Consider the following 21,671-nt stretch of genomic DNA (forward strand, 5'->3'; position numbering starts at 1 on the left):
TTATTTATGACTAAAGACATTTTTTCCCACTGGGTTTTTCCCTTTAGTCTTATCCAGGTATCCAAGACCTTCATTTTGTATATACGCTACATTTTACTTTTACTCTTTTATTTTTTATAACAACAAAAACAAGAAGAACCACGATATCCCCACACTACTAATTGCAAATCTACTGACAAGTCAAAAGGGAGAGGCCAAAAAACAGCTTGACAAAGCTTCAAGTCAACTTACAGGTACGACTACCAGATAACAACCACAGGAAAAGCAAATTCTAGAGCTACAATGACACCTGCTTCACCAACAAGTCGATACAACCTCATGCAATTCAGGATACAACAACCAATCGGAGGGGGAGAGTTCCAGGCTTCAGATACACTACAGATACAACTTCAATTTAGCTATAATATCACACAAAGCAACCAACTGCAGAAGAGGCAGCCACAACAACTTCAACCAACACCAAGACATCAAGAACTCGTCAAGGCCAGCAAAGACATAGGGTCTTCTCGGGGAAGACAAGCATTCGGAGGGGGAGAGTGTTGAAAGGACGCCCTTTAAACAACATTTCCATAAAGATTTCATTAAGATTCCTCAAAGATTCCACATGAAGATGGTGATGAAGTAATGAAGATGAAGATGGTGCTGCAACATGAAGATACGAGTTCATGGACGTCATCGAATATCTCGTTATTATTATTTTGAGCCATTACGGCCACTTTTGTAATGTTTATGGGAACCTCATATTTTAAGTCGGCACTTGTATTTTGGTCGCAGATGCTTGTATAATGAGTAAAGCCAACTCAGTTTCTTGTAATTAAGCTCTGTAGAAGCCTAGGGACAATTCAGGTCATTTGGCGGGACATTAGGTTTGAAGGCTTTGTATATAAGCTGAAACCTAAGGCTTTGTAAAGGACACATTACGTTATCTCAATTAATATACAGTCGTGGGTTCTGCAGCACAGGGTAGTGAGCTTCACGCACACACACCGTCGCACACACTAATCACATTGCAGGTATGAGAGTAGGAGCGTGTTAGCATCGAGGAGCTCTCCGCGTCGACGCAAGCAATGCAAGCCGAGGACCACATCGCGAGCCCTTCTGCTACGAGCTATATTTGGTCGTATGTACCTAAAACGACATCCGTTCTGAATGATCAAGTAGTCGTTAGAATCAGGGCGAGAAGCTCTTCATGTTGATGTCTTTGTAGATCAATTCCAGACACTTTGGAAATTATTGTTTTGAGCTTATTGCGACAACGATTAGACGTCTTACAGTTATGGTTTTCAGGGCTTAGGTGTTTGTCCATATAGGATATGTCCTTGTGAGTCTTGCCCTCCGATTTCGAGTCATTCCGATATGATTTGAGACTGTTTCGAGCTTGTAGTGTTTCGTAGGATGCGTTGTCTGTTTCTTTGGTTTATGGTAGTGTTGTGGTAGGATTAGTGACTGTAGAGTGTTGTTAGTGTCTAGCTCAGGGTTGACAACCCAAAGATTGCCTCCATGCCGTAGTCGGGTCAGCTACATCCTCAGATTGACAGTTTGTTGGTCTGTGTTCTCGTTATGCTCCATCGTCCGTCGCGGCGTACACATGTGCTAGAGGCTTCATGCATGGAAAAACATTAAAAACTACTTGGTGTTGATCTACTGGGGCCGGTTGTGCATCACATGCCTGGTCTTGCTGAGCCATAGTGCCTTAGAACTGTAATTGCCAAATAGACAAATATTAAATAGACATTTTTCTCCCGAACATCTACTTTCAAATCTTCAGTTCAAAGTGTTTATCAACCATGACAAGACCACATCAAACCAAAGATATCAAAATAATTAAACAGAGTAATCAATACAATTATAGACAATTCACCCAATCAACTCGGTTATAGACAATTGGTGCAAACACACATGAGTACAGTAGTCAACACGATTGATTATAGATAGATGGTCCAAATAAAAAACCCATACAAAAATGAGTTACAATAAATGATGGTAATTTTCAAGTGCTTAAGCCAAATAAATATACCACATACATTTAATGAGAGGCCATTGAACAGGGTTAAAATCTGTCTTTAAATGCTCTTTGAAAAATAGCAAAATGTCTGAAGCATTTCTTTTGGCTTCACACTCTCTTAACTTCATCCATGTGTCCACCTTCTATTGAATGGCTTTGAGAGTCTAGTGGTCAAGGTGACAAAACACTTCATTTGAAAAGTATACTCTCCTAGCTGCACTCCAAAAATCTATAAATATTTTGTACAAAAAACCTAGTGCATCTATATCATTGGCCTTTGTGTATACATTCAAACAATGTGGATCGTAAATTTGTGAAGCAATCCATGGCTGCTTTGATAGCTCATGTTCTCCTACTTCCTTTGCTCCAAAATTGCAAACAAAGATTGAGCTGCATTATATACATATTTATTGGACAACCGCTTGGTTGAGATTTTGAGCATCATACCCCAATCAATAATGCCGATGCAAGGTATATTTGCATGTTTGAAATCTAACATTACGTTATAGGGATGTAGATCACAATTTATAATTCCAACAGAGTAAGCGGTCATGAGGCCAAAAACCAAAGCATGCAAATGGCTCACATGTGCTCAATCACTGCTCTGAGGTGTGCATACTCTATCTCCTATGGTTGTTAATTTATAGGCGGCAATTTTTTTCCAACCATACTACAGTCTATGCATGCAACACCAAAATGTGCCTTGCAAGAAGGGTACTCCACACATTAGATCTCCCAATGAGCCCCCATTATAGTATGGGAAGAGAGTGATCGAGGGGACCTCTGTAGTGACACCGATGCATGTGACAATGGAGGGGTGCAATGTTTGCATGTCCTGCTCTATTTGGAAGTTGTCAAACTTTGCTTCTGCCCCTCCTTTATAACATTTTCCTACCTAATTGATGTACTCTGGAAAGAAGGATAGCTCTTAATGGTATATAAGCTGCAGACACCAAATGAGCATACTCCAACCCTGGCACCTTCTACTAGGGCTTTGTGGGGAGTGCCAATCAAATGCAATGACTTAGCATTCAATGTTGTGTGCATGAATTTTCCCGTGCCGCTCGCATCCAATCACCTATTGATGGCTCCTTGTGGATCTTGTGCTATCTTGACTCACTTGGGCAAAGTAATTTGATCGTGAACTTTCACTCTCTTCATCTTTACCTTCTTCTTCTCCCAATGTTTGTCCCATAGCTCTACTTTGGCCATATTGCAAGTGGAAGGAAGGTCTTCTTTTAGGTCTCTGCAACATATCTTCATGCTGCCAAGCACCATTTTGATTTTATGATGCGAGTCAAATTCTTTGATTCTTGCTAGCACCAGTAACTGGTAGTGGCCAGCTTTACGTAGTATGTGCTTTGTATTCTCCCAAATAGTGCTAGTGAAATCTTTAATAAAAATGTCTCTCTCATTTATCTGTTGGATTCTGGCATCTACACACAATGAAATTGCATGTATACACTCCTTGCAAATGGCCAACGTGATGATTTTCGTTTGTTCAGGTGTCATTTTTGCACTGGTCAAATAGAAAAATGATTTAAATTTAACTGCATATCATGCCGACCAATGCCCATTTTATTCTTTTTGCATGAGGAAGGGAATTGACTCACCATAATGATACTAGTATCGGCACGTTAGCGACGTAGTACCCATACAATGAGCCAATACTTACCACAAGGACACCATATTGCCCATGTAACCGAGGCGATGTCCACGTGGTAAGCACGGCTCCATAGAACGACTAATGCACACACCCACATTATGTGGTAAGGTACCTTGCTATTTCTGTACAATATGACACAAGGCATGCTACCACACAATGCACACACAACACAAACACGAGCTGTGAGGTCAAGTACTCTGCTACATTGTGATGTAGAGCACACTCCCACGTAACCCCCTCACTCCATCGCTCTTCTCAACGTACCTAAAAAGGTCCTCTCTCTCTCTCTCTCTCTCTCTCTCTCTCTCTCTCTCTCTCTCTTTCTCTCTCTCTCTCTATGGCTCTAAAAATGCTTCCACGTAGGCCCGTCTTTTCATTATGTTGTGAGTCCCTTGGGCTTTTAGATTTTCTCGGTGGGGCCGTTGGGAAAGTTAAAATCCCGGTGGGCTTTCCATTTGTTCAAGTTTCAACTCCGTCTCTAGGTCTTTATTTCTTTTCTCTAGAGCTTGATAGGTCAAGTTGGACCCTTGGAGTGTGAGGATGGCCGGGTTAGTCTATAGCTTATCTAAAAGCTCATTTTGGTCCTTAAGCTTGGCCTCGGCTTGTGCTATCTAGATGTTGGCCACATCTAATTGCATCTGGAACCACTAGGCATGAGCACTTGTGTCTACTAGTAACATATAATATAATTTAGCTCTTCAATTTTCTTTTCTTGCTCTTCACTTGCAGTGGAAAGTTGTTCCATAATCATTTCTTCCGGTTGCTTTTAATTGGCCTCTTGTAAGCTTTGTATCTTTGCCTGGGATTGGTCGTGCAAGCCACTGTAGTCTTATAAAAAAACATCAACCAATTCTAGAATAGAAGGGTGGTTAGATAACGATGTGTGCTCTTCGGGTCTGTCCGGACTACAAACTGTAGAGTCTAGAAGTTGAGACGGCGGACTGCGAAGTTTCATTCAACTTTCAAGCGAGCAGGTACACATCTTTCACTCTCACACTTGTAAACCTGTAAATGTAATCCTTTCAATTCTTGACACAACTTACTTCAGCTGGTTCGTCGTTTCATGGAATTCCCGCCAAACCTTTGCATGTTTGGATTTTGCCTTTTCTTTTGAACCAAAAGAATTTTCTGTTGTTTGTGAGCATCCTTCTTGTTTCTAGGCGGATGTCAGATTGTAGCGTCTGCCATGATGTGCAAAACTTTTTCAGAGCATGTGAAAAGGGTTGGACAAGTCTGCTAGGGGACTGTGCAAAAGAGTGGAAAACGGTTGAATACTTTGAGCTTTAAAATAGTCTCTCAGACCATTTTCACAGTCAAGGTCTGAACCTTATAATCCTCTTGTCTTAACGGTGAATACTTCAATGTAAGTCCTGATGTTCTGTATCTATTCAGACCTTTATAATCCTCGTCTTAACGTTTGAATACTTCAATGTAAGTCCTGATGTTCTGTATCTATGAAATTGTTGATGCTTTGAACTTTTGCAACCTTAATATACACCTTTTACTGTGAACCTTTTAGTTGCAACTTTTGCTATGGTATCGTATTTGCTAGAGTATGTGCAACCTGGTGCTTGTGTAGATGTGGTAGCTGTTTGCAAATGCAGTCTTGGCATCTTTCTACTCTTTTACGGAGAAGCTGTTTTAAGCAAAGCCGTGTGGCTATAATTGGGGAGACAGCAGCGAGCCAGAAGGTCAACATGAGGAGCGAGATGGTGAGCCGAGAGAAGATAATGGCCTAGGCAGGTGAAGAGACGAGAGAAGTCAAAGAGGCAGACGTGTTGAGATTACACAGCTGCTGTGCCACAAGTGCCTGTCGTTTATTTCCAGGGTAATGTATCAAAGATGTATTATCTCTCTACCGGCCTCTCGAGCCTCACATATTTCGAAATAAGTTGGAGTGAGAAGCTCGAGAGAGTGGAACTCTCTGCTGGCTTCTTGAGCCTCACACACCACAATTTTTTTTGGGTGTGAAAGCGTTGTGGGGTTCAAGCTTGGCTTGCTGGCTGTGCCCAACCTGCGCTCACTTGATGTTGAAGGTTGCGGAGAGCCATGTGTTTTGAGAGGTGTTGAGGATTTGAAGCTGCTAGAGCATTTGAGAGTGAGTTGTTGTTCCATGGTGCAGCAGAGTGGGCTTAAATTGTTACCATATACATGTGGTAGTGATGTGTGTGAACACACTAGGACCGTCGGGGCATTTTTTCCCTCTTTAGGAGGTTTTTTTCCTCGAGCATTATATATACGCCCATCACTCTAGAGCTATCTATCTTTTCATTGAATACTAAGTAACACACTCTCTATTGTGTGCCTTGAGCTTCGTTCGTCTTCTCGAAGCTGTGTGCGTTTCTCTGCAACCCTAATTCCAACAATTGGTATCAGAGTATGTTGCGTCCTCCCAGGCTTAGTCGCTAGTTGTTCCAGTACACGCCTGCTCACTTTCTCCGATCTCAGTAAGCTTTGGCGAGCGTTCGCAGGTTGACAAATATTTTGGGGAGGACCTCGTAGAGCTTAGTCTACTCAGATTTTTGATTCGGACTCATTTCGGCCTCGTTTTCACTACTGGCAGTACTGCACAGGCTATTTCGTCATTTTGTGCAGAATTTTTGTCAGTGCCGTTTTTTGCATAACAGGTGTCTCATAGTCTTCTACGGTTTGTGCTATATAGTACGTGTTATTCCCGCTTTGTTTCTCCTATTTTCGGGTAGTTTTCACATCAGGTGCAACATTTACCATGGCTGACAACAACACAGGTGTGTTTAAGATGTTTGCTGTTGAGGACAGGTTGGATGGGGACAACTACCCTATGTGGGCTTATATGATGCAACATGTTCTTGTGTCAAAGGGCGTCTGGAACATTGTACAAGGCATTGATATACGTCCTGATCCTGAGGATATAGGCGATGTTAAGGATGTTGCAGGTCTTGCTGCAAGGATTGCTGCTATTAGAGTTGTTTTGTCTACGGCAGAACAAGCTCATTGGGATGTAAAAGATGCGAAGGCTCATGAAATGATTACGTTGTCTGTGAAGCACATCGTTGTTCTTCATATTCACTCAACAAAATGTGTCAAACAGGTTGGGTTATTCTAGCAGGTCCTTATGCAAGCCGCAATGAGGCTAAAATTGCTTTGCTGCGTAAAGAGCTGGAGTCGAAGATTATGCATGAGGAAGCTGATATGGATACTTTTCTTGCTGGTGTCAAGGATATCAATGAGCAACTTATTTCTGCAGGTGAAGTCATTTCAGACAGTTCCCTTGTGCAGACTGTTCTTGATGTCTTACCAGATTCTTATCAGACTTTTGCTAGTACTTAGAGACTTATGACCCAAGGAAATCCTGAAGTTGTCAAGTTTGATGCATTATGTACATTGTTGTTGCAAGAGTCACTTTCCAGAAAAAACAGGACTAGGCAACGTGCAGTTGAAGATGCTTTTATTGCTTCTCAAAGAAAGCATGGTAACAACAATGCAGCCACTTCTTATGGTTCTGCTGCGAGTGGTAAAACTTTTGTTCCTAATGCTTTTGCTGGCAGCAATTCGTTTGGAAATTCTGGTGATAAGGGCAAAAAGAAGATGCGTTGCCATTATTGTAAAGCTAATGATCACTTGATCAAGTCGTGTCCTAAGTTGAAGGCCAAAGAGGCTAAGAAGAAAGAGGGTGGTTCCATTGCAAATGCTGGTTCCACTACAAATGCAGCCATTGTTGAGTCTATGCTGATGTTGATGCAGAATGGGCTTTTAGCACAGAGTGCACTTACAATCCTGTTGTCCATGATGTATGCTTGTCAGTTGCTGCAGATTCACATGTGGGGTATTTCGATAGTGGTGCTACAAAGCACATTATCTCACATTGTGAGTTGTTCACCTCTCTCGAGTCTGTCCTTCATGGGAATTCAGTCACTTGTGCCAACAATGCCTCTTATCCGGTTCAGGGAGTTGGAAAGATTGTGCTTATTGCTGCAAATGGCAGTTCCTTCACACTTGTTGATGCACTTTAGGTACCTGGGATCAAGAAGAATCTCTTGTCTGTATCCGCACTTGCTAGACTTGGACATGTAGTCAAATTTGTGGATAACAAATGTACAATTCATGATCTCAGTTTTGGTGATGAAATTGTTACATCTGGCCTTTTGTGCCGTGGGCTGTATAAGCACTTTGTATGACAAGTGTTGACAAAATTTTGCAAATGCTGTTGCAGATTCAAGGGCTATTTCAGATGCAAAACTTTGGCATACACATTTTGGTCATCTGAATTTTGACAGTTTGCTGCGTTTGCAGAAATTTGATATGGTTGCTTCTTTCCTGCCTCTTAAAGCACCTGCTAAACGTGTTTGTGAAGGCTGTATTTTGGGTAAGATGCAGCGCTCTAAGTTTCCAAAGGATGGTTCAGTTCGGGCCACATGCAAGTTGTAGCATAGTGATGTTTGTGGGTCCCTGCAAACTCCGTCCTTGTGCAAATGCATGGGTATTTCGGCTTAAAGCGAAGTCCGAAGTTTTTATGTGCTTCAAACAGTTTTTGGCTATGGTTGAAAATGTCTTGAAATGTACTATGGGCACCTTCCGTTCCGATCAAGGGGGGGGGAGTATATGTCTCATGAATTTAATGCATCTCTGGCTAGTCGTGGGATAACACACCAATGTACAGTGCCTTATACGCCTCAACAAAATGATATTGCTGAGAGGAAAAACAGGTCACTGACGAAAATGGCACGATGTATGGTCAAAAGTAAAGCTTTGCCGCATTCTTTTTGGCTTGAAGCCATCATGTGTGCCACTTATGTACTTAACAGGTGTCCTACAAAAGCTTTGCAGTCTATTACTCCATATGAAGCATGGCATGATAGAAAGCATTCTATTGAGTACATGCGTGTTTTTGGTTGTTTGGCATATGCTTTGGTGCCACAAACACAGCGCAGAAAATTGGATGATAAGGCTGTCAAATGTATTTTTGTTGGTTATAGTGCTGAAACCAAAGGTTACAGGTTATATCATCTGCAAACAAAGCGTATTCTGGTTTCACGGGATGTAGTGTTTGAGGAAGATTCTGTTCAACCCTTGTTGTCATGTACTAGAGACAGTAATGTAAGCTCACATGACATTTATGACACTTTGTTGCCTCTTTTCAGTGGTGGAAATACCAATGTAATTTCCAATGAGGTAAATGTACAGCTTATGGGGGTTTCTGAAAATGTTACAGATCAACCTATTACTGATGCAGATGTACATGATGTGCTTGATGAGGAAAGGCTGAAAGTGAGCAGGCTAGAGGTATGTCAAAATGGCTGGTGTACACTTTGCGTGACAGTAAATTGGATGCACCTTTGTATAGTTGTACTCGTTCAGGCTCTCGCTATGCATCAGATTGTTATGCTTTGGTTGTGTCTAGCTTACATGATGTTGAGGAGCCTCTGTCTTTTGATGAAGCACAGAATTCAGAAAATTGGATGGCTGCCATGCAATCAGAATATGATGCACTTATAGAAAATGACACATGGACTTTATGTGATTTGCCTCCTGGCAAAAAGGCCATTGGTACGAAGTGGGTTTACAAGTTGAAACGCAAGCCGGATGGTGAGATCGATCGCCATAAGGCTCGACTTGTTGCAAAGGGTTATACACAGCGAAAAGACATAGATTATGAAGAGACTTTTGTTTCCACTTGTCGTATGACTACTGTGTGTTTTGTACGTGCATTGGCAGCTCATTTTGGTTGGGATGTACATCAATGAGACTTCCCTTTACTCATGTGCCAGCTCTCGTTCACCGCATCACTCCAGGGGGGATTTGTTACCATATACATGTGGTAGTGATGTGTGTGAACACACTAGGACCACCAGAGCATTTTTTTCCTCTTTAGGAGGTTTTTTCCCCCGAGCATTGTATATACGTCCATCACTCTAGGTCTATCTATCTTTCCATTGCATACTAAGTAGCACACTCTTTATTGTGTGCCTTGAGCTTCCTTCGTCTTCTCCAAGCTGTGTGCGTTTCTTTGTTCCAACATAAATGTCTCAATGGTTTGACTCGCTTGAGGGAGCTTGACCTTAAACAATATGCAAGTGCATGGAAGTAACAAAGAGACTGGGATTACAAAAGTGCAGGATTAGAGGAACTAAGGTCTTTGGTGCATCTAACAATTTGGTCAACATGCAGAAGTGCTCCTATCAACCTTGCAAACATATAAATCTAGAGGAGTTGGGGATGCAGGGAATGGTGTCTTGGGAGAGCCTGGATAATTGAGGAGATTGAAAAGGCTTCAATTGCATTCTTTAGATAATATATTGGAGTGTGCATCAGATGAGACTGAGGAATATGATAGACGTGGGTGCCCCCCTTGGTTAGCTGAGGCCTGTGTGCTGAGTAATTTTCCACAGAATCTCAAAGTCCTGTAGGTGTCCTGTCTTAAGCACCTCAGATTGCTGGATGGCATTGACCGCCTTATCCATCTTCGTACTCTTACGTTAAATGCATGTCCAATGTTGGAATAACTACCTTGCTTGCATGTCGGTTGAGAGAAAACCCGAGGTCATGCCTACTTTTGCATCGTGGCCTCGCGTAATTGTGAGCTATGATCATGCAGCAAATGTTGCACTACCATAGACAAGAGCTTTTGTATGCTCGCCAAGTTCAGACAAGATATATAGGGTTCACTGATTTGGGTTGAATCTTTCCAAGGAGGCAAATGTGTGTTGAAAAAATGGCATCACACATCGAGACCAACAGCTGCCCGATCTCTCATCATCGCAAAATGTTTGCAAGAAAGATTTGCGACCCCTACAATATAGCACTGAGCCGGATGAGTCTATTGGATGCTCATGAGTACCCAAATTTAGGGCCTAATTTTGGCTTGGAAGCAACGGCAGAGTCCGCGAACTCTACGTCGAAGGTGCCCACAATGCCTCCAATGGATCAGCAGGCTACGGCTGTGCTCAACCCCATGGCTTGCATTGGGGAGATCAATGTACCTGCCTTGGTTATGGCTCTTCATTTTGAGTGTCCATAATGTCATATCTTCTGCTGGTGTCTCTCAAGTTGAGCCAACTTTTGCTGTTGCAGGTATGGGTGCCATGGCTAGCATGTCCCCAAATAACCCAGTGTCTGCAGTAGCCATGGGGGCTATGCCATAGACCGGTAGGCCGGATGACTGAGCAGAGCAGTACATCACCACAGGAGAGCTGCACAACAATGAAGACGGCCCGATCCACCACACATCGACGGAGAGGACGACAATGCAACAGGACAACACCGAGGACAAAACCATTGAAAGCACTGAGGATTGCGTTTAACTCATCATCGATAGTCCCTTTGCCTACTATCAGACCAACCCAACATTTCGGACATCCAGCTTTGTTTTGCAACATCGATTAGCCTTGATAAAATGAGGATGAGAGAGAGAGAGAGAGAGAGAGAGAGAGAGAGAGAGAGAGAGAGAGAGAGAGAGAGAGAGAGAGAGAGAGAGAGAAATGAAATGAAATGTTACATTAATGTCTTCAAAAGGCCAAAATGACGTAGGAGACTAGAGCATTACAATGTGGTGAATCTGATACAAAGTCAGAGTAACAAAATGAAATGACAAAATGATATAACAAAATGAAATTCTATGAAATTCTAAGGTGGTAGGTGTGAACGAAGAAGCTAGCCGGGATAGCTAAATCACAAGTCACAAGAGATCCAGCATTGGTCGCTGGCGGATCTCATCAATCTCCTCCATGGTAGCAGCAGTCTGACCGGGCGTCGTGCATGTCGGGCCAAAGTGATCCGAATCCTCTGATGTAGCCTCCGTGGATGCTGTGTAGTCCTCTGCAGTCGTGGGTGTCTGGATCTTCCCAACTCAGTCGCTCGGTCGATCAGTGTGCCTCTGGTGTGAGGCGACAAGATCTGTTGTGGTAGTAGCTCCTCTGGTGTCCAGTGTCTGCTCTAAAGAAGTCGGTGATGTGTCTCTGAGACTGGCTGGCCTCTCCTCTCATCATGCTCTCTTTGTGTCTGCGCAGCTCGAGCAGAAACAAACCCAGGCATCTCTGATTCTCATACCTCATGACTGTGGAGAGTGGTCCAAAGCCCTCTCTGAACAAGCAGTGGAAGCGGCCTCGTATCGCGTAGTAGACGGGGCAGTGGCATGTGTAGTGTAACTCTGTCTCATGCTCCATGTCACATAGGGGGAATGTCCTGGCCTCTGTTGGTACTCTCCCAGTCTCGATCTGCAGCTTGTGTGAAGATGTGTGTATCTGGCCAATAGCACACTGTATCCCATGAGACAAGTGGGTGTCCATGTATCTGGGCCTCGTCACAAAACCGTCCGCTGTAAGCTGGAGAAGATGCTCTCTGCAGAAAGCCATTTTGGTGCCCAACGCATGTGCTGGCTCTATCCATGTCCTCCTGGTGTCTAGCTGAGTCGGGTCCTGGCGGAGAGAGAGGTAAATCTAATGGTTATAAACAAATAAGATTGGAGTTAATTGCTTACAAATGATTTGATTAAATTTATTGATGAAAATGAAAAGGATAGCTACATTGTTTTTTGCACAGTGATATGTTCATTTGCCCTCACTTTTGAGCTCAAAAGTTAATATTATGAGTACAACTCTTGGTAATTTCAGTGTGGATCTTGGTTGTTGAAGGTGTTTATTCTCAAAAATAAAAGATATGACCACCTTACAGACAGAAAGTCTGCTTTTTCATTGGTGATTCGGTTTAGAGCATGGAAGTGTTTATAAGTTTTCCTTTTCCTTCAACAAGGTGAAAAGTCACAATAGCCTGCATAAGTGTATGAGAAAGAGGGTGTGTAACCCACTACTGTATACCCTTCTTTATACAATTAAGAAAGCGGGTGTTGGCATAGACATGTCACGAGTCAGGATGGATTACTATCTCGAATCTATGCCTCGCTCTCTCTTCCTCTCTCTTTGTCGGAAAGGGGTAAGCAAGACTCAGTAAGGGGAGTTGTTGAAGAGAGTCAAGCTTAGTAAGCAACAAAAGAAGGGAGTCGACGATGGTAACCGAAGATGTAAAGTGAAAGATAATCGATTTTGGAAAATCGACACAGAAGAATTTTTGTTCACCGGCAACAACTTAAGTTTAGTTAATCTTTTTGATGAATCATGAAGCTGTTAATGGCCCGAGAAAAACTGTAAAGGGAGCTTAAACTCCTAAACCATCGCTTGAATTCGTTAGTAAGTGTCGTTAACGGCACTGCTTCAGTAATAGTGCATCAGTTCGTCAGTGTTAACAAATTTCAAGTGGTAAGTAATAACTACCTTATTATGAGGTGCGGCAACTCTTGGCTCTCAATTTTCCCCACAGCTAGCAGCCGTGACTTGGCTCACGTTCCAAACCCATATCGCCCGACACTGGCAAGGACCAATAGGGTGCAAGCATGAGTTAGGAGAGAGAGGGGTCGACCAAGGCAAGAGGGGGGACTCTTTTGTGAATTCACAACACACACTCACACAATCTCATGTGTTGAGCAAGGAATCCATCTCCTTCTCCAAGCTTGAGAAGTAGAGAGCTTACACCAACAACTTTTGACTATGGAATGCAAATCCAAGCAAGATCCAAGCTTCAATGGCATGCTTATCTCTTCTACCATCTATATTACTATGCTAAGCTAATCTCTAAAAGTATTCTATGTGAAGATAATACTTCTTTCTCATATGTTACATCTTCTTCCTCTTCACGCCCCTCACTCCATGCCAACTCTCTCCACCTTTGAAGGTGTTTGAGGTCTTGGAATTGAGGCTGGGGACAAGTTTATGCTTTTGCAAGTAAGTTTAATTGTTGATTTAGGCATAATATTGGTGCATGAAGCTTTCCATCTACATGGAATCAACAAGGTCTCAAGGGACACAAAGAATGTATTGTACCGAGTTTCTCTTTATGGGATAACATATAATACAAAAGCCTTTTGGAGGGGAGACCGGCTCCAAATACATCGGGTCCTCAACTGTTGTCAACTTCTCTAATTCTCTCTCTTTTGCAAGTTTTGTTCATGTCAAGCTAACTAGGGGTAATGTCTATTTTGCTATCTTCTATCAAGTACTCTCCCTATATGCTCATTAGAAATTCTCTAAAGAAATGCTCACTAATGTCATTTTAATTCCACTACAATCTATGCTAATAGCCCAATTTTGTTACATGTGATATCTCTAGTATTCCACGTTTTTTATCCTTCTTGATATGCATACCAAGAAAGTGACTTGCATCTCCCAAATCCTTCATAGAAAACTGTGTGCTAAGTGACTCTTTTAGGATGGCAATCTTGTCTTTATATTTTTTGACAATGAGCATATCATCAATATAAAGTATCAAGATGATAAGTCAACCATCGTTCAACTTTGGGTATACAAGCAATGATCTTCTTGGCTCCTTTCATACCGTTGGGACGACATGTACTTGTCAAACTTCATGTACCATTGCCTTTAGCCTTATTTTGGGCCATACAATGCCTTACATAATCTACACACCAATTTTTCCCTCATAGGCTTCTCATGTTTGACGTACGAGAACCCATCTCTTCATCTACACCATAGCCAATAAAGATGCATTTGTGTGACTTGGGATCCAACTTCTTTTTAATACCTTTAGGCACATGAGAATGCCTCACACCCAGACACATGTAATCTATCATAGGCTTCGTCCCTATCCACATCTCCTACAAAATCCTGTCATTCAATGGTGTACTAGGTGACCTATCCAAGTTCTTGCGTGATTGGTTCTTGACCATACCTAGGAACTTCTGGAAGACACTAAAGACTTCGTCTTTTCTCTTCAAGAGGTAGACCCACACCTTTTGAGTAGAGTCATCCATGAAAGTTAGGAAATATAATGTCCCTCCTAGAGACTTATGTGGAATAGGCCCACATAGATCGCTACGAACCAAATTTAGAGGATTTTCTAACTCTCCATCTAATGGCGATGAGGTAAGCCTAGTCTATTTTTTGTATATGTAATGGTCACACAAACTAAAATCAAAATGATTCAACACAAGAATATAGCCAAAATGTTGTAACTGCTTCATTCTCTTCTTACTCATATGACCAAGCCGTCTATGCTACAACTCAGGAGAAGGAGGCTCAGCTACATAGATAGAGTTCTCTTTCATAGAAGAGACATACAACAAATATAATGAGCCAGAATCTTTGCCTTTTAGTATGACCAAGTTACTTTTTTTGATTGTCCAAGAACCATTGCTAAACATTGTAGTGTTAAGTATGGAGCCTGATTTATCCTTGTAATTTTTTGTGGTAAAAGCGCACATTTGTAAGGCTCCCATTATGAGGAGAAGCCATTGTGCGTGAAGGAAAATCACTCACCGGAAACCAAAATTTTCACGGACAAGAATCAGGGGCAACTTTAGAGGCCTCGGGGTGGAGGCCCTCGAGACTTTTTTTGCCGGAATATTCCTTTTCGTCGGAATATTATGGCCGGACGGCGGCCGGAAAGTGGTCGGAAAACAACCGGTCGATTGGCCGATGGCCGGTAGTCAATGGCCGATGGCCGGTGGTCGGAAGTCAATGGCCGGTGGCCAGTGGTCGGAAGTCAATGGCCAGTGGCCGGTGGCCGAATTCAATGGCCGGTGGCCGATATCAAAAGCGGACTTGTCTTCTCAAGGGCGGCCACACATGGGCGCATTGGAGGGTCCGATTTAGACTTATTCGCACAAGGGCGGCTACACATGGCTGTCTCTTATAAGAGAGGGCAGCCCTTTTGGCCTATAAAAGGAGGCCATTTCTTTCTACACACATTTCATAGTGTGAAGTTGATGCAACAAGGTGAGTGTGAGGTGGTGAGAGTGAAGCAAGGCGGGAGCTCCATTAAGGGTATAATCCCTTTGTAAACTACTTCTTGTTTTGAAGTACTAAAGCCATTGAGTGGCTGCTTTCCCGTGGACGTAGCCCACATTGGGTGAACCACGTATATCGTGTGTACTCTCTCTCTCTCTCTCTCTCCACTCTATAATCTCGTGTATATAAATTTGTCTCTCTCCATTAAGTAATCTACTCAATTATCTATTTAGCTACGTCTTATTTCCTAACAAATGGTATCAGAGCAAGGTTTGCTTGTAGCTAAATTATCTCAAGGAAAGGATTCCTTGAATTGAGTGGGAGTTATGGCGGAGGAAGGAAAGCTCAAGATTAAGAAGTTCGACGGCAAAAACTACCAACATTGGAAGATGCAGATTGAAGACTATCTCTACCAGAAGGACCTCTATTTGCCACTAGGCGGTCTTGCAAAGAAGCCCGCAACAATGGCAGATGAAGCATGGATTGTCCTTGATCGAAAGGCACAGGGAACAATCCGGTTAAGCTTGGGGTCAAGGGTGGCCTTCAATGTTTCGGAGATGAAGACCACGGAGGACTTGATGAAGTCACTTGACGACTTCTACGAGAAACCATCGGCATCCAATAAGGTATTTCTTATGAAGCGCTTGTTTAATCTAAAGATGGCAGAGAATGGTTCAGTTGCAGAACATCTAAATGACTTTAACACAAACATAAGTCAACTTCGATCAGTGAAAATCAATTTTGATGACGAAGTGCGAGCTCTCCTTATACTATCATCTCTACCGGATAGTTGGGACAGCCTTGTGATGGCTGTAAGTAATTCTATCTCTGGCACAAATACTCTTAAGTTTGATGATGTTGTGGGTGTTCTCCTAAGCGAGGAAATGCGAAGGAGAAGCACAGGAGAATCATCAAGTGCTGCACTATCAGTGGAAACAAGAGGAAGGCTTAAGGAGAGGTTCAAAAACCAAAAGGGTCGTGATCGCTCAAGGCGGAGCAAGTCACGCACAAAGTCAGTTCTTGAATGTTGGAACTGCGGTAAGAAGAGCCACGTCAAGAAGGATTGCTGGTCCAAGAAGAAGAAGGAGACAGAGTCTCAAGACAACAAGCCAACATCGGAGGCCAACGTGGCAGGTAAAGTAGAGCAAGATGCTCTAATTCTTTCATTAGACAATGTGTCTAATTCCTGGATAGTAGATTCCGGGGATTCATTCCATGTGACACCACACAAGCAACATTTCCAAAACTACACCAAAGGTAATTTTGGGTATGTATACTTGGGAGATGATGAAGCTTGTGAGATTGTCGGCAAAGGTACAGTTTCTGTCAAAACTGCTAACGGAAATGAATGGAAGCTTAAAGATGTTAGGCATGTTCCTTCTCTTCGCAAAAATTTGATCTCTACAGGACAAGTGGACGATGAAGGTCACAACATTGCATTCGGAAACAAACGATGGAAGATCTCAAAGGGATCTTTGGTGGTTGCCAAGGGTAAAAAAGTCGGTACACTTTACTTGTGTACTGTTAGCATGCAACCTTTAGCTTGTGTAGCAACTACAGAAGTTGACAGCGCGGTGTGGCACTACCGACTTGGGCATATGAGTGCCAAAGGAATGCAAATTCTTCAAACAAAGAAGCTTCTACCAGGTTTGGAAGACGTGGACTTAGAGTTCTGTGAAGATTGTGTTTATGGTAAACAAAAGAGGGTAAAATTTCAAAAATCAGGAAATGAAGAAAAAATAAAAAACTTGAGTTGGTTCATTCTGATGTTTGGGGTCCTGCAAGTACACCATCACTTGGTGGCTCATTGTACTATGTAACATTCATAGATGATGTGACTAGAAAAACATGGGTTTATGTCATGAAGAATAAATCCGATGTATTTTCCATATTTCAAAGGTGGAAAGCCTTTGTGGAGAATGAAACAGGTACTAAGGTAAAATGTCTCAGATCCGACAATGGAGGTGAATATTGCAGCCAAGCTTTTGAAAGCTTTTGTGCTAGCAATGACATTCGGAGGCAAAGGACAACCCCAAGGATACCTCAACAAAATGGGATTTCGGAAAGGATGAACAGGACAATCATGGAACGAGCACGAAGCATGCGGCTACATGCAGGCCTACTGCTTGAGCTTTGGGCGGAAGCTATAAGTACGTCTGTATACTTAATCAATCGGTCACCCTCAACGGCATTGGATGGGGGAGTTCCAGAAGAGGCATGGACAGGTAAACCGGTGAATTATGCATTTCTCAAAGTGTTTGGGTGTGAGGCTTTCATGCACATAGATAGAAGCTTAAGATCAAAGTTAGATGCAAAGTCCAAAAAGTGTTTCTTCATTGGCTATGGAGAAGGAGACTTTGGGTATCGCCTATAGAATCCTGAAGATGGTAAAATCTTAAGGAGTAGGGATGTAATTTTTAACGAACAAAATATGTACAAAGATTACTTGGAAAGAAAACAAACAAAAGAAACAGGTGATGAGTACATGGAGCTTGAGGACGGTGAAGACTCAAGGACTGCAAACGGTGACAATGTGCAACAACGTCAACCAAATGAGGAGCCTCAACCTATTCCCCGAGGATCTACAAGATCAAGTAGACCTCCAGAAAGGTTTGTTCCTTCCTTCAACCATCTCTTGATCTCAGATTCTGGAGAGCCGGAATCATATGAAGAAGCTATGCAACATGAATCCAAAGAAGAATGGACGAAGAGCATGCAAGTGGAGATGGACTCACTACATCGCAACCAAACATGGGAGTTGGTTGAGTTTCCTAAAGGTAAGCGGGCACTTCAAAACAAATGGGTGTACAAGCTAAAGGAAGAAGAAGGTGGGAATAAAAGTACAAGTCTAGGGTTGTGGTAAAAGGTTTTTCTCAAAAGAAAGGTATTGACTTCAATGAAATATTTTCTCCTGTTGTAAAAATGAACTCAATTAGGCTTGTCTTAAGCCTTGTGGCTGCTCATGAGCTAAATCTCGAGCAAATGGATGTAAATACAGCATTCCCTCACGGTGACTTAGAGGAGGAAATCTGCATGCTTCAACCAAAGGGGTATGAAGTAAAAGGTAAGGAGAAAATGGTTTGCAGATTAAAGAAGAGCTTGTATGGTTTAAAGCAAGCATCAAGACAATGATACTTGAAGTTTGATCGATGGATGTTGGATCATGTATTCACAAGATACAACTCTGATCACTGCGTCTACACGAAGAATTTGGGAGATGGGAAATTCATCATCCTAATGTTGTATGTTGATGACATGTTGATTGCAAGTGCTAACATGCAAGACATCAAAGACCTAAAAGAAGAGTTGTCCAAATCTTTTTCAATGAAAGATTTAGGTGCTGCAAAGAGGATACTTGGTATGAAAATATCAAGGGACAGGACGAAGAAAACAATAAAGCTATCTCAAGAAGATTACATCAAGAAGGTACTAGAAAGGTTTGCAATGCAAAATGCAAAACCAGTTTCTACACCTTTGGCTGGTCATTTTAAACTAACGAAGAATATGTGTCCAAAGACACAAGAGGAGATAGCCTATATGTCTAAAGTTCCATATGCTGCAGCGGTAGGTTCTCTAATGTATGCTATGGTCTGGACAAGGCCAGACATTGCACATGCAGTGGGAGTTGTGAGTAGGTTCATGGACAACCCAGGTAAAGAGCATTGGCAAGCTGTGAAGTGGATACTTAGGTATCTAAAAGGGACAACAACAAATGCTTTGTATTTTGGAGGAACTGATATTTTTCTAGAAGGGTATGCTGATGCAGATATGGCAGGTGACAAAGATACTCGAAGGAGCACTACTGGCTATGTGTTCACGGTTGGAGGCACAGTAGTAAGCTGGGCTTCAAAGCTGCAGAAAGTGAAAGTGGTTTCACTTTCTACCACGGAAGCAGAGTATGTAGCAATGATGGAGGCAAGCAAAGAAATTCTGTGGCTCCACAGATTCTTAGAAGAGCTTGGATTCAAACAAGACAATTGTGTCTTGTACAGTGATAGCCAAAGCGCTATCCATCTTGGGAAGAACTCAGCCTTTCATTCAAGGACAAAGCACATTGAGGTGAGATATCACTTCATACGCACTCTTTTGGAAGAGGGACAGCTAAAGCTAGGAAAGGTGCATACAAGTGAAAATCCTGCAGACATGTTTACAAAGGTGGTCAACAAGGAGAAGTTGAGCTTTTACTCATCTTCAATCGGCATTCAAGGATAAGAAGCCAGAATGGAAAGCAGTCACAGGTTTGGTTTGGAGATCAGTCTCCAAGTGGGAGATTGTTAAGTATGGAGCCTGATTTACCCTTGTAATTTTCTGTGGTAAAAGCGCACATTTATAAGGCTCCCATTATGAGGAGAAGCCATCGTGCGTGAAGGAAAATCACTCACCGGAAACCAAAATTTTCACGGACAAGAATCAAGGGCAACTTTAGAGGCCTCGGGGGCGGAGGCCCTCGAGACTTTTTTTGCCGGAATATTCCTTTTCGTCGGAATATTATGGCCGGACGGCGGCCGGAAAGTGGTCGGAAAACAACCGGTCTATTGGCCGATGGCCGGTAGTCAATGGCCGATGGCCGGTGGTCGGAAGTCAATGGCCGGTGGCCGGTGGTCGAAAGTCAATGGCTAGTGGCCGGTGGTCGAATTCAATGGCCGGTGGCCGATATCAAAAGCGGACTTGTCTTCTCAAGGGCGGCCACACATGGACGGATTGGAGGGTCCGATTTAGACTTATTCGCACAAGGGCGGCTACACATGGCTGTCTCTCATAAGAGAGGGCAGCCCTTTTGGCCTATAAAAGGAGGCCATTTCTACACACATTTCATAGTGTGAAGTTGATGCAACAAGGTGAGTGTGAGGTGGTGAGAGTGAAGCAAGGCGGGAGCTCCATTAAGGGTATAATCCCTTTGTAAACTACTTCTTGTTTTGAAGTACTAAAGCCATTGAGTGGCTGCTTTCCCGTGGACGTAGCCCACATTGGGTGAACCACGTATATCGTGTGTACTCTCTCTCTCTCTCTCCACTCTATAATCTCGTGTATATAAATTTGTCTCTCTCCATTAAGTAATCTACTCAATTATCTATTTAGCTACGTCTTATTTCCTAACATGTAATGTATCCAAGATCATGAAGTTGTCTTGGTGAAACCAAGCTCTTAGTTAGCTTTGGCACATGTTCAACACCTTGCACCATGAACTCTCCCATTGCGCATATGCAATTTCACATCTCCAATGCCACATATCTCAAGCTGGTGAGAATCACCCAGTTTAATTGAACCATATGTAGAAGCCTAAGAATCGCTCCTTGTGAGGGGTAACATGAAACATGGCACCTAAGTCAATAATCCAATTCTACATATAGCGTTCTTCAAGAGATAACAACACCTCTAGGCTCAAATCAAAAGCAAATAGTAATATATTTGACTGTTGTGGCATGTTAGGGACAACATCAACATGTGGAGACTCAATGACATTGAGCTCTTCTATCTTCACATTGCTCTAAGGAGTGGAAAACTCATGACAATGTCTTTACCTTCTCTCTTTGCAACAAATGGAAATCCTTTTTCATGTGTCTTTTCTTGTGACAATGGTAACATTTGATGTTCCTCATGTCATGTCCATGGCTCTTACTATGTGCACTCTTGGAATCTTGAGAACGACCCGCGATACAACTATGACCTCTTTGCCTTTAATGGTTTTTTTGGCTACTTTCACTTGCCATACAGGCATTGCCATGCCCACTAGAGTCAAGACATTGACATTGAATCTCTTTTGTGAGCAAAACACAAGTAACATCATTGAAAACAAGTTTTCATTTAGGAACAATGGAGTTACTAATGGCAATGTTAAATGTATCCTATGGTGCACGCAAAGAACATTTCAAGAAAATGGGTTTCATTTCATCATTGAAACTAAGCCCCTTTGATGTCAACTGGGTAAACACACTACTAAACTCGTTCAAGTGTGAACTAATACTACTACTTTCTTTCATGTTAAGACGCATAAGCTTCTTCATCAGAAACCCTTTGTTCAATGCACTCTTACCATCCCATGTTGAGCATAAAGACTCCCACAGTTCTTTAGTGTTGGTCTTGTCCATAATCATGAAGAATATAGACTCACCAAGATGCAACCTAATAGTTGCCATGGCACGAGCATCAAGCTCCTCCCACTAATTATCACTGTACTAATCCTCTTTACGCTCTTTCAATGGTGTTGCACGTCCTTTCTTGATTAGGG

At 42.5% G+C, this 21,671-nt stretch overlaps 2 pseudogenes; both read left to right on the plus strand.

The window, feature by feature from the left end:
* Positions 1 to 4,550: 4,550 nt before the first annotated feature.
* On the plus strand, positions 4,551 to 10,177 carry LOC147425878 (uncharacterized; annotated as a pseudogene).
* Positions 10,178 to 10,193: 16 nt separating this feature from the next.
* LOC147425879 (uncharacterized) lies at positions 10,194 to 10,792 on the plus strand (annotated as a pseudogene).
* The last annotated feature ends 10,879 nt before the right edge of the window (positions 10,793 to 21,671 follow it).

The sequence above is a fragment of the Adiantum capillus-veneris genome, chromosome 24 (assembly GCF_014529385.1).
Source record: "Adiantum capillus-veneris isolate H3 chromosome 24, ASM1452938v2, whole genome shotgun sequence".
In the NCBI taxonomy this organism is placed as follows: Eukaryota; Viridiplantae; Streptophyta; class Polypodiopsida; order Polypodiales; family Pteridaceae; genus Adiantum; species Adiantum capillus-veneris.